This window comes from Bufo gargarizans, chromosome 1 (assembly GCF_014858855.1).
Source record: "Bufo gargarizans isolate SCDJY-AF-19 chromosome 1, ASM1485885v1, whole genome shotgun sequence".
Taxonomy (NCBI): domain Eukaryota; kingdom Metazoa; phylum Chordata; class Amphibia; order Anura; family Bufonidae; genus Bufo; species Bufo gargarizans.
Genome location: NC_058080.1, coordinates 149,461,092 through 149,475,402, shown reverse-complemented (window position 1 = coordinate 149,475,402; position 14,311 = coordinate 149,461,092).

Sequence of the window (14,311 nt, the reverse complement as noted above, 5' to 3'; positions counted from 1 at the left end):
TTTTTACGGCATTCACGGTAGGGGATAATTTATATGATACTTATGTAGTGCGGGTTGTTACAGATGCGGCGATTTATTTATTTTTTTCAAAGTTTTTTTTCCTTGAAAAGCTTATTTTCAATGAAAAAAAGTGTATTCTTTTTTTACTGGAATTTTTATTTATTTAATAAATGTGCATTGCATTTTAATCTCTAGTTCTTTACTGACATTGATTAGTAGGCTGCGCCAGATAGGCAGAGCCTGCTGGAAACTAGACAGCCTACATCAGACCCCAATCAGCCTTTACATGCATCGGCACCCCGCAATCGCATTTGCGGGGTGCCGACGGGAAATAGATGGAGTCCGCTCCCTCTGTCAGCACTTTACATGCGGCGGGCACCATTGCCAGCAGCATATAAAGTCTTAAACAGCCCAGATTGGAACCCCTGCCGGTCAGGGCTGTTAGAGTAGGAGCCTGGCTCTTATGTGAGAGCCGTACAGAGCTTAGACTGGACTCCCGTAAAAAAGTGTCAGCCCAGCCTAAGGTCCCTTAGTGACCTCAGTAAAAAGGTGTATGGGTGGTCACTGAGGGGTTAAAAGCAAATTCCAATGCAAAATGGCACCCCAAAGTTCAAAACTCCTATATAGTGTATTGCTAATTTTACCTTTTACCCATTTGAAATGTTGGATACAACTAGTGTTGGACAAAGTATAAAAAAATTAGATTTGGCTGCTTCGTCAAATTTTACAAAAAAATTTGCTTTGTGGCAAATTACTTCGTAGTGGGTGCAATGACAGGGGGCGGGATTGCACCACCACCAGTCATTGAACCTAGTTCATAGCTGATCGTGGCATTTTACAGTGCAAAAAAAATAAAAATTACATCATACTTACCTCCATTTGCTTGCGATGGGCTGGCTTCCGCCATCTTGATTGAAGATCTGGTGCGAAATCACATTGGCCGGTGTGGTCATGTCATACGTCACCGTGCACAGGTAGGTATGATTATTATTTTTTTGTTTTTTTTACACCATTTCAGGGAAAATCTATTTGCTACCACGAAGCACAAGGAAATTTCACTTCACTGCAAACTAAATTTTCCCTGAAATTCGGATTGAAGTCCACTCAACACTAGATATAACATTGACTGACCATTTCAAGGGGTCCATCAAAATAGGGGTACATTGACATGTGTGTTTTCATACATGGATTTTACCATATATTTTATTTTTGGGCAGCTTTACATTCTTTTGTGAGTTGTTGATCTTTTTGAAACAAGAGCACAGGTGCATGTCTGAAAATACAAAACCAAACACAATGCAACAGCATTTTGCAGACATTGAACATATGAACTAATGCTATATCCATTGTTTTATGCATTTGGAGGTGTGGCTGCCTTCATCTTGGTCTTGCATTCCTAACAACCCCATCTTTTTAATTTGAGTATATAGCTGTTCTCCCTGAATTCATTTGATTTATGTTGGCACGACGAGGAGATGAGTCATCATAGAGTAGGGTTCCATCTAAGAGAGGTCACTTTGCCATAGTGGATGGGCATAGTGTATGTACAGTAGGTACCTCATATTCATTTTATATGGTGAATATAGCATTAGTTTACATATTCAGTGTTTGCAGAGTGCTGTTGAGCTTATTTTTTTTTATAGGGCAGTGATTCCAAACTTTTTTGTCACCGAACTTAGTTCGTTTACATTCTTCTGAATTCTGTGCTGAGTAATTTCATGAAATATCTTTATAGCGGTTTGAGTTCATATTCATAGTTCCAAATCCCTTTCTTCAATTGGCTACCTGCAGCCTGGACTAGAGGAAGATTATTGAATTCAGATTAATTTAGGACTATATTTGATTAATTTAGTGAGAGCTATAATTGGAATACTGTAACCTCCCCCTAGTGGCAACCACTGGCAGACACAATTTTACCTTTAAAATCTTCAGTTGTGTGAAGAAAAGCAGGACATCTTGCGCTCTAAAAAATTGAACTCTTTTGTGAGCTAAAAATATCTAAAAATTAAATTCACATTTAATCTTACTATGGCTTCCACTTTGTTAAACCTTTATTGACACAGTGTATTTTAAATTAAAGGGGTTCTCCAAAATTTTAAAAATTGATGACCTATCCTTAGGATACACCATCAATATCTGATTGGCAGGGGTCTGACACTCTGCACCCTCACTGATCAGCTGTTTCACAGTAGCTCTGGCGGTGGAAGTCAGTACCAGAACTACACTGCTCCATCCATTTTGCAGCAGGTGGCGTTTGTAGCTGACAAGCTGCAGACAGAGCTGTGTAGTCCTGGCACTGACATCACATGACATAGCTAATTGGTGGAGATGAGGGTGTCAAACCCCCTATCCTGACAATAGGCCATCAATATTAAAATCTTGGAATACCCCTTTAAGGAAAAAATCAACAGCAGTAGCTTTAAAAGAAGACTGCATGCATTCAAGCTTCAGCAATTTATTGTAATTTCCAATTATTTAGTAAGTATACTGGACTAATAGTTTAGCAGCAATTTGAAATCATTAAGCTATTTAAAATCATTAGTAAAACAAAATGTGTTTCAAAGTTACCTAGGATTACGAAACCCAGCAGTTAGATTGTAGCGAAATAATTTGAAAGCAGTGATTTGGCAAAACTTGTTACCTTCGATGTGCAACCCGACACAGCAGGGCAGCAAGGAACGCAATGAGTCCTTGAAAAGACTCTGCTCAAGAATTTACACGTGGAGGACAAGAAGCTGCTTTGTTATTGGCAAAAGATTCCCTTGTGATTTAAGAAGCGAATGTAACTATAGATGAAGTATCTAAAATGTGGCAACTAAAATCCTCCTATGAGCTCGAAGGACAAGCAAGTGACATTGCTGTCGCTGGGTAATTTTCAGCTGGCACCGCGTGCTGATTGACGATAGACTGCAGGAAGTCATGCTTAAATAGCATTTTCCTACTAAGAATGTACCATAAATATGAATATAGTATGGATAAAATGTATGTCTGTAGAATAGTAATTACAGATGAGTCAATTGATTTGTACAAATTAAGTAGTTCATCAAACAGATTTCTTGAGCGGCAAGAGGCTGGCCACGCTCTTCTCCTCCCCCTCTATTACAACATAACATAAAATGCAACAGCTCTCTGCGAACCAAATAAAATACAAAAACATATTGTAATACTAATGCTATGCTAATAAAGTAGAGATGCTTGGCAAATACATTTTGTACAAAATTATTTGAGCCCGTCTGCCACACGTCAAGGCGATCTCTGTAAAACGGGAACCTAACACTAAGTTCTACCTGTTAAGTGCCATGACAGCGACTATGAAATTCAGGGGGTGCAGGTTACACATGCATGCTGGGTCCCCTTTGTTTTTTTATAATTTTTGGTGCCAAAATGACCTCCATTGAATACAGGGGATGCAAGTACCAACATGCATGCCGAGTCCACTACCCACCCCATACCTCTCCTGGTGTCAGGGGCTTCCAGTGAGTGGGGAGGAACAGGCTCAGCTTTATACTCATGCTAATTAAAATCAGTCTATGAGGCAGACAGGCTGGTCAGGAGTCGGCCACACCTCCAGTGCAAAATACAAGGGAGACACAAGAGGGATCCCAATGCGCCGGTGCACGCTGCTATGACTGAAAACACAAAACAACACAACATATAATGCAACAGCTCTCTGCGAACCAAATAAAGTACAAAAACATATAGTAATGATTGACGGGGACAGGCATTTCATCTGGCCCTGTTAATCCAAACTCTGTGTCTTTGCTCTGAGTAGTGGCGCAAGGGCAGAGGCTCTGCTACAGCTACCGGAGCAGCACAGATGACAACTGTGCATGCGCCACATCTGGGTACGAACTGATTCACTCATCTCTAATTGCAACACATTTACTAAGTATTTAAAACACTTTCAGCTATTTTTGGTGGCTCCTCCAACAAGGGGTATGGCTTACTGAAAAAGTGGTCTGGTCTTTCAGATTTATCGTTCAGCAGCAGCCACTGTGATTAATCTGGCTCAGTCAAGACTAAGTTTTGTATCAGGCTGTGTAATCAGGCTGGCGCAAACGAGCGCCGACGGGTATGTTATCCATCAGCAATAATACAAAGACAAGACTTAATACTGCATTATTCGTTTTTTATATATTTTCTTGTGTTTTTGTTGTATTTCAAGTGTCTTTTAAAATTTGCATGTTTCATTAGTCCACAGGTCTCTTTGTTTCCGTCCCACTTTCATGCAATTGGTGGGTATGTGAATAAAGGCACCTGTGGCTTTATGCAGTACTTTGTCATGATTAAGGGTCTCTGACTTGAACCGTGTAGACTTAGTGTGTTTCTTGGATCTGATACTTATGGTACAATAAATGCTGTTTTTTAAATTTTGGGGAAGCTGGGTTCATTATATACCTTTCTTCATTGGATTTATGCTGTGTTCCTGGCAATACCCGTGCATTATATTTGCAGGTGAGCTCGGCCATTACTTTTCTGTTTTCATTTTATTATGTTATCCATCAGCGCTTCAACTGCCCGAGCATTCGCAAAAACAAACAAACGATGGCATATGGATGTCATCCATTTTTTTTTGTGGATCCGCAATTTGCGGACCAAAAAACACATACGGCCATGTGCATGTAGCCTTAGGGCTGTAATACACTGCCTGATGCTCGGGCAGTTGAAGCGCTGATGGATAACATAATAAAAATAAAAACAGAAAAGTAATGGCCGAGCTCACCTGCAAATGCAGTTTTTTAAATTTTTGGGAAGCTGTGTTCATTATATATATGTCACGGCTGAGGATGGGGAAAACTCTCAGCCGTGCGATGCCAGAAGATGTTATTGGCTGCTCGGCCAGGACGACAGAATTAGGGAGCACCTCCTATCGCGTCCCTAACCTGACCCTGACTCCTAACCATATGAGCCAACCCTGATGGTGGGAGGGCTCATACACCGGAACCTAATAGTCCCTGCTAGCCCTCAGGGTGGCCCTGAACTAGGAGCAGGGTAAGACGACCTGTTCCTCCTAGGCACGGAGGAACAGGAGTCTCACTGGCCAAGCTGCAAGGAAAAGGGGTACAAAAACAGACCTATGGATATGGCAGGTGAACTGCACTAGTTCCACCTACCTGCCACAGCCTTGCTGACTGGATCCCTGTGCTGACACGCTGATGTCCACACCATACTTAAATGGACACAGCCAACACACATACACACACAGGAACCCAGATCCATAGCTGCATTAAATAACAAAAGGAATACATCAACTGAACATATAAACATCTATGACCACAAGGGTGGCCCTCACTGGCAGATAGTATAAAGTAGGAGGACGACTCCAGCAGACCATGGCTGAAGTACCCCTCTGACTAGTGCTCTCAGCAGAGGCTATATAGGCCCAAGTAGCCACACCCACACAGACACACCCAGTGTTCACACACACAGAAGGGAATTAACCCTTCTCACACCAGGGAAGGGAAGACAGCCACTTAAAGGAGAAAGTGCACACATAACTAAAACCCTGTGCACACCAGACATACAAAAGATACACCTAACAAAAGATAGGTTGCCAGTTGCAACCGCATGCACATTGCAGCAAGCTGCCTAGCAACAGCTCAGGCTGCTATACTGCCAAGTACAAACATGTTGCCAGCGGCAACCACATGTGAGGAATCACATGTGAGCAATCCAGCCGCCCTCACAATGTGATTGACAAAAACCAAACCGCAGGCAACTGCATGCGGATCAGGAGTCACGACCATGACCATGGTCGTGACAATACCTTTCTTCATTGGATTTCTGCTGTGTTCCTGACAATACCCGTGCCTCCATTATATTTGCAGGTGAGCTCGGCCATTACTTTTCTGTCTTCATTTTATTATGTTATCCATCAGCGCTTCAACCGCCCGAGCATCAGGTAGTGTATTACAGCCCTAAGGCTACATGCACATGGCCGTATGTGTTTTTTGGTCCGCAAAAAAAATTGATGACATCCGTATGCCATAGTTTGTTTTGTTTTTTTGCAGATCCATTGTAACAATGCCTAAAATGGACAAGAATAGGACATGTTCTATTTTTTTTTACAGGGCTACGGAACAGACATACTGATGCGGACAGCACACGGTGTGCTGTCCGCATTTTTTGCGGACCCATTTAAAAACGAATGGGTCTGCATCCTATCCGCAAAAAAAAAAAACGGACCCGGAAACAAACAACGTTTGTGTGCATGTAGCCTAAGGGTGTGTGTGTTACATTGATCTGTATCAAATAAATAAAATGACACCATTAAAATGTTAAATAAATGTCAACTTCCAGTGATATATTTCCTTTAAATTTAGATTTGTTGATTCATACTTTTATTTACTATGCTAAATAACATGATTCAGCATTTATTGACATTGGCCTTTTCAGTAAATGAGTGCGGATAGGAGATTATTGATTTCCAAACACTATGCACATACACTGTGGCAACAGCTTTAATAAACTGTGAGCAGCAAGATGCTTTTGAAGCAATTTACACCTAAAATATCCTGACCAGCCATGAGGGTGCCAACTATTCATGTATACTGATACAGCAACCTACATTTTTATAAAGGAACAGATCATATAAAAATACTGTATCATAGCTAAGAAGAAAACCGATCCACAAAATCTGAACTCCTAGAGACTCCTGCTATGCTTCCACCACAAGCCAGACCGTCTCTTTTCTTGTCATTATAGTCTCTCAATGAAGGTGGGCACAGAAATGTGGTGTCTAGAGATGAGCACATTTCTTAAAATTCTATTCAGCTGCTTCGCCAAAAAAAAAAAAACACACCCGATTATAAGACGCACCCAGGTTTTTGAGGCGGAAAATAAGAAAAAAAAATATTTTGAATCAAAAGTGCTTTTGGTGGATTTTGAACTAATGGTCTGGGGATGACACTATTATGGGGCTCTGTGGATGACGCACTGTTATGGGGGATCTGTGGATGACACACTGTTATGGGGGGGGGAAATCTGTGAATGATGAACTGTTATGGGGTGGATCTATGGATGATGCACTGTTATGGGGGATGTGTGCTGTGAAACAAAGGGCCATGACGGGGGCCAGCATAAGATGCTATATGTGTGGGTGACACACATATAGCATCTTATGCTGGTTCCCCTCATGGCCCTATGTTTCACAGCATTACAGTACTTTATTCTTTGTATGTAAAATAGAATCAACCGCTCTCCTTTTGATAAACTAGCTGACACTGATATATCGCCGGCCGCTATGCTGCACAGTGTGGCCGGAGATACATCAGTCACAGTGCGGGGAGGGAGGAGTGGCTGGAGGCAAGTCACAGCGGGGCCCGGTGCAGTCACTGTATTACACCGGGCCCCGCGCACAGAAGTCTCTTTGTATGTAAAATCTTTCATTATTCCTGAATCCATCGCTCTCCTATTGATAAACTAGCCTAATCGCCTGCATCAGTACTCACTATGAATGTAGCTAGCGGCCGGCGATATATCAGTGTCAGCCCTGTAAAAAAAGTCAACCATCGTTTTATAAGACGCACTGTCATTTCCCCCCCTCTTTTGGGGGAAAAAAAGTGCGTCTTATAAAGCGAAAAATACGGTAAATACTTTGTCAGAAAATGCACTTTTTTTTGTAAGTAGCGGGTGCAATGACACGGAGCTGTGATAGCGCCGCTCCCCATCATTGTACCCCTCAGATGCCGCATTCATACATGATCGCCACATCTGAGAGTAAAAACTGTGTAAAATTAACAGAAAAAAAAATTAAGTCATGTATACCGCCACCATCTTGCTTAAAGATCTGGCGCAAAATCTCGCATGGCCAGAGATGACATCTTCACACTGTCCGGCGTGGTGACGTCATACATATCTGTTCATTCAAAATCCATAGGCTTTTCCCAACCTTGTCTTTTTTTGGCACAGGTTGCATGGGGAGAGCTACTGGCACACATTCATTTATTTTGTAAAACCTGAGAGTATATACTGTGATGATCCTTAGCATCAAAATTTACATTTTACTCCATGATCCAAATCTCTTATTATCACATATTTGGTGTTTATGGTGAATGTCCAAAATCATAATATTCGTATTTACAAATGCCTATGCAGGCAATAGAAACCTATCTTGGCCCTGAGGAAGCCAGCGAGACTGGCGAAACATGTCGGGTGGGGCAGACTTAGGTTTTAATTAGCAGTTAAGTGGCCCCTAGTTGTTGATCTTTAGCAGTGACCCGTCCAGTGTTCACGACTGATCACACATTCAGGAGGACAGCAGTCCTGTCAGCCCTGCATATGCCATTAGATCTGTCTAATACCACTAGCAGGCTGCTTTTCAAGTAAGACACAGTTCACATCAGTCCTGACTGTGCTGACACCATTGCACATTTAGGTCATTAACAGTGTAGCCATCGCCTCTGTTCAGGGGTCAGCTGCCCTATGAGCACGTTTTGGTAGTGTAGAGGGTGGATGCAATAAATCCTCCCTCACAATTAAAGGGCAGCAATTGGTCTCCAATGTTGCCTTATTGCTGCTAACCAGCTCTTGTTGGTAACAGTATTCCGAGACGTGGCAACGTTCCCAGTCAACAACAAACAGTGGCTGGGTTCGTTCACTGGCATTCAATTGGCATTAGTAGCAATGACTGATTGTGCTGATATGAACTGTCTGATATTCATCAGCAGCTCGCACTCTCAGCTTACCAACAGTATAGCCATTGCCAGTATCTAGGGGTCAGTTACCCCAGAGTACGTGGAATTGTGTAGAGGGTGGATGCCACAAATCCCCTCACACAATTAAAGCAAAAAAATTCACACTTTCCATTCCAGGGCACATAAGATAAGTGCCCTGGGTGTTGGCAAATGGTAGACTGTAAAACAGCCTATTAATACAGCCAGCACGTATTACACCTTTTTGGTTATGCGGCAGTGGTTCTGCTGTTCTCACTTGTTCTGGAGTGAGTGACTATATATATCGCCTCCAATTGATGACAAATACTATCTCTCACAGTGGGCCATAAACTGTGTTTTTAATACCCCAGCAGGTTATTTTGTGTGTTGTCTGTGTTTTTTCATATGAGGATCAAAATTATCAGTGACACTTTTTAATGAATTGTCTAATAAAAGTGAAGTATTAATTACACTTGGGCCAAGATAGGTTTCTATTGCCTGCATAGGCATTTGTAAATACGTGTATGATTAACCTTGCCCTGGTTGGTCCTGTATTTAAGGATTAAATCATTATATTAATACAGATCCCTGAACCTACATCAGAACAGTGGGGGTCTAACTTTCTGATGCAATGTTCCAGCACCCAATTCAGGTGCAGCACCAATCAGAGGATCGGCAGGGGTTTTGTGCATTAGACCCCTGCCAATCTGATAGTGATAGGTCATCAATACTTAAAGGGAATCGGTCACCTCCAAAATTAGTTTCAAAGTAAGTATACCACCCTGTAGGGTAGGTTTCCTGAAACATAACCATGAAACTCTAGTCTAATTATGATAAATTCTCCTTTTTATTGTTATGCAAATAATGTGTCCGGTGCATTGTGGGTGTGGTCACTCCATTCAGTGCACCTGGCTTCACCTGTATAATCACAACCAGCTCTCAAATCTCAAGGACGATCAATCAAACAAGAGGGAGGCCCTGGGTGCGGATATGCTGCACCAAACTTAGCCAATGGTACACCGAAAACCTTTTCTGCATAAAAATAAAAAGAAGCATTTTCCAGGATTAGAGGACCAGATTTCTCAAGAAAGGTATGGTTATGTTTTGGAGAACCTACCGTACATGGAGGTATGCTTACTTTGAAACTGATTTTGTAGGTGACAGACTGTCTTTACACTATTTTAAAACTGACCGCCAAGTGCTGCCTCTAGGGGGAGCTCATTAATTTCTGTTTATTGGATGCTGGGTTCCTTGTGTTCCTTGCTGGGGGGGTGACATAGTAATGGCATACCATGTGAAAACAGCAAGTCAGTTGCTGTATTGTGTTTGATGGCCTCAAACAACAAGGAGTAATTACAAGCAATGGTCAAAATAGATCACATGCCATCATACGCTTTGAAAACAAAGATTTCGCAGGAGACCAAATGTGGGAGAAAGGAGAAGAATGGGTAAGGCAAGCAAAATGTAAAGTTTCTTGTTTGTATGTTTTAGCCCCAAAAAACACACAAGTTGACTTAATGCACATAGCTTTATACATCGGGTATACTATTCCTCTTTAAAGGGGTTGTCCAGGATTAGAAAAACATGGCTGCTTTCTTCTAAAACAGCACTACATCTGTCCAAAGGTTGGGTGTGGCATTGTAGCTCACATGGCGGAGTAGTGTGCACAGTGCTTGTATGGAGACCTAGTTGTACCAGGCCGCAGAGACAAGGGCAGTTCCTGTGCTGCCATATGGTGACTTTATATAGCCCCATATTTTTAAGATATTCTTCAATTGAGTTTACAGATCTGTCCTTCCTCATCTTTCCTTTTGTCTTAAAATATTTTTAGATGGGTGGGAGAGGGACATATATTATTTTTTTTTAAACATGATTTAGCAATGTTGAGTCACAAGATGTCCATTCTATATGTGTCTACATGCAGCCATCCATCGGTCATGTTATGAATTGTAGTCTGTCAAGTGTTTTGCATTTTGCAGTTTCGGATTGAATTGGAATTTTAATATTGATGGGTCATCAATAGGTCATCAATATCAGATCAGCGGGGGTCTGACACCCGTCACCCCTGCCAATCAGCTGGTGCGTAACTATACAGGTGTATACTACAGAGCCATCCCATAGAAGTGAATGGGACGGCTTCTTGTAATTACACCTGCTCACTGCTGCAATGTCGACGACGAGCAGGTATACAATGAAGGAAAGACTGCGCTCGCACTGCTGATCTTCAACCAGCTGATCGGCGGGGCTGTTGGACCCCGGTCAATTTGATATTGATGACCACCTGTATAGGTAGGCGCCAGCTGATTGGCGTGTGTGACAGGTGTCAGACCCCCACCGATCTGATATTGATGACCTATCCTGAGGATAGGCCAATAATATTAAAATCCCGGAAAACCCCTTAAATTCAATCTAAGGTCAGGGTGGACACATCTGTACCACTATTTGAAACTGGAGGCATAAAGAGGTTTGCTTTGACTCTATAGACTTGTGGTCATATAATGGCTCAGGCCAACTTGGAGCCTGTACAAAGCCGTAATTCTGGGTGAGTTAGCTCTTAAGATAACTATATAGCGACATATCTTAAGCACCGTACATGGGCACAGTGAGGCTCCCACGTTGAAAATGTTATGAGAAAAACTGCAAATGCCGGGTGGCATGGGGATGCCAATGCAAACAGGAGCCTCTTCGAAAATCAAGAAGGTATATTGAAAAATATGAGCTTCTGTCAGAAAGCTAACTTTATATTTCAACTTAGAAAATGGCAGATATTTCATCCTGACAACAATGCAGTGATCCAGAAATAAAACCAGATTGAACAGCGGCATTAAATTGGAGTTTTTTGAATACATTACATGTATAACACTGCACCTGAGGCCCTTCTGCCTCACACGGTGTGTTATGTGGAAATCGGCCAGAAAGAAAACAAGTTTATACTCCATTCTATACAGTCAATTTTCCAGCACAAACTTTTCTAGACAATATAAACACCATTCCTTATGGCAGAAGCTTAATCCCCTTAAGAATGGACTTGATAACAGTTTTCTAACCTTCAACTTATTTTGCTTTTTATTCTTTTTATACAACAAGTAAATATGGAGAAGCAGCAAGAGATGGAAAAGGAGACATTGCTGAATTCTGCCGTAACTTATCAGGAACAGAAATCGAGGGATGCTGCAGATTTATTTTATAGCTGGGTATGAAGTTAAATGTGATTTGGTTTGTTTATCGTAGACACAGAGGGGTAAATGCAATTTAGTAAATTTTCCAATAAAATCAATGAAATGAAAACGCAGAACCCTATATGGTTACACATCATACGTATAGATATATACATATACTAGCTGAAGGACCCAGCTTCGCACGGGTATATTTCATCTACTGTATTTCATTTAATTATTGTGTGTGTCATTAAAAGATATTGACAGTATTAAATACAAGCTTGAAAGACTGCAATAATTTTCTGGGTTTAAAAAGCATCCATCTGGTGCCTATGTAGCAATAGTCAGTGTGAAATTTAAGCTTGAAATACTGCAATAATTTTCTGGGTTTTAAAAAACACCTTTTTTTGGGCAAAAGAATACATTTTACAGTCCTTTCTGCTTCTGTCAGTGTGAAATACAAGCGGTAGATACTACTGTCATATTCTGTTATTAAAAAAACTCAAATTTTGTTAAAAAAAATCTTAATTTTGTGGTGTTTGCTGCATCTGTCATTGTTAAATACAAGCTTGAAAGACTGCAATAATTTTCTGGGTTTAAAAAAGCACCCCTTTTTGGCAATACCCTCCATCTGGGGCCTTTGCAGCATTAGTCAGTGTGAAATTTAAGCTTGAAATACTGCAATAATTTTCAGGGTTTTAAAAAACACCCTTTTTGGTCAAAAGACTACATTTTACAGCCCTTGTTGCATCTGTCAGTGTGAAATGCACGCATTAGATACTGGTGTTATCTTCTGTTATTAAAAAAAAAACACCCTTTTTGTGCCAAATACTAAATTTGCGGCCTTTGCTGCTTCTGTCAGTGTGAAATACACGTGTTAGATACTGCTGTTATCTTCCGATATTAAAAAAACACCCTTTTTGGGCCAAATACAAAATTTGCGGAGAATGAGGAAAGGGTTGAATAAGGGACGTGGCAACACCTAGTTGACAGGTTAAAAATTTCACAAATTTTTCTGTTACATAGTTGGGTGACATTCACCAATTTTTGGCTGTGATATACCCCTGCTCTGCCTAGTAGACAAGTTCATAAATTTCACTAATTTTTTAGTTACATTTTCAGGTGAAATTCACAAATTGATATACCGCTGCTCTACCTAGTAGACAGGTAAACAGTGTAGGAGAGTACCTGGGGTGGTAGTAGACGGGAGGTACGTGCTACCGGGGGTCCTGGCCCCGGTGGAGTAAGAGCCAGAAAAGTGCATTTTGCAGCGGTTATGCTGTTAACACAGCGGATCCGGGCTGGCTCTTATTGGGAGCAGGCAGATATGCGGGCGGGTGCCTGTCTCCCCACGGTCCAGGCCAGGTTTTCCAGGGAAGGGTTAAAACCTGACCAGCAACAAGGGTGTGGTGCGCAATGTGGAGCTTCTGTGTTCTCTGGCTGTGAGAGTGAGAAGTGGAGGTGAGCTGGGCTGTGTGCTGAGGCCTGTGGAGGACTGTGCAGGATCCTGCAGCTGAAGCCAGGAGGGATCCGTGTCCTGTGGCTAGAAGCATGTCAAGGAACCATGAACCAGACGTACAACAAGAGGTAAGTGGAAATAAGAAGGCTTTATTGAAAATAAAGCTGTAAGGCAAAAGTCCAAACGGATGGCTAAACCGAAGCAGGGTCTTGCGAAGCCAGAGGTCAGGAACCGGAAGGGTAGTCAGACGAAGCCTGGATCAGGAACCAGCAGGGTAGTCAGACGAAGCCTGGATCAGGAACCAGCAGGGTAGTCAGACGAAGCCAGGATCAGGAACCAGCGGGGTAGTCAGACGAAGCCAGGATCAGGAACCAGAAGCAGCAGCAGTCTTAGAAGCATGTGAACACAGGAGGACCAAGCAAGGAACTGAAGCCACAGACCTCCTATATATATGAGCTAGGCATCCAGCTCCTCCCAGTGGGAAGGAGAAGCCGCAGGGTGGGAGGCTACAAGAAACCCAGAAACCAAGATGGCCGCCAGCACATGTCAAACGAAGGAGAACAGCAAGAAGGTAAGACCATGACAAAGCAGGACCCATGGACTTACTTCACCAAGGAGAAAAAGGTGACATTACTCCTGGCTTTAAATAGACTTTGCTTTATGTGACTGAAACAGGCCTCAAGTAGCCTGCAGCAGGGACTTGCTGTGTTTGAACTATTATTTTGCTGTAGTGTGTGACCACCCTCCCTATGAACTGCACCGTCTTTCACAAATATGCACCGTGTGAATAAACAAAGCATCGTGTTTTACACCAAGACCATTCTGTGCTGCCTCTATACTGCACTCGCTACCACTGCCTACCAGAGCGGATCCCCACAACAGGTTTCAAAAAATTTTCTGTTACACTGTCGGGTGAAATTCACCAATTTTTGGTTGTGATTTACCCTTGCTTTACCTAGTTGACAGGTTCATAAATTTCACTAATTTTTCAGTTACATTCTTGGGTGACATTTTACCATTTTTGCCGTGAATAAACCCCT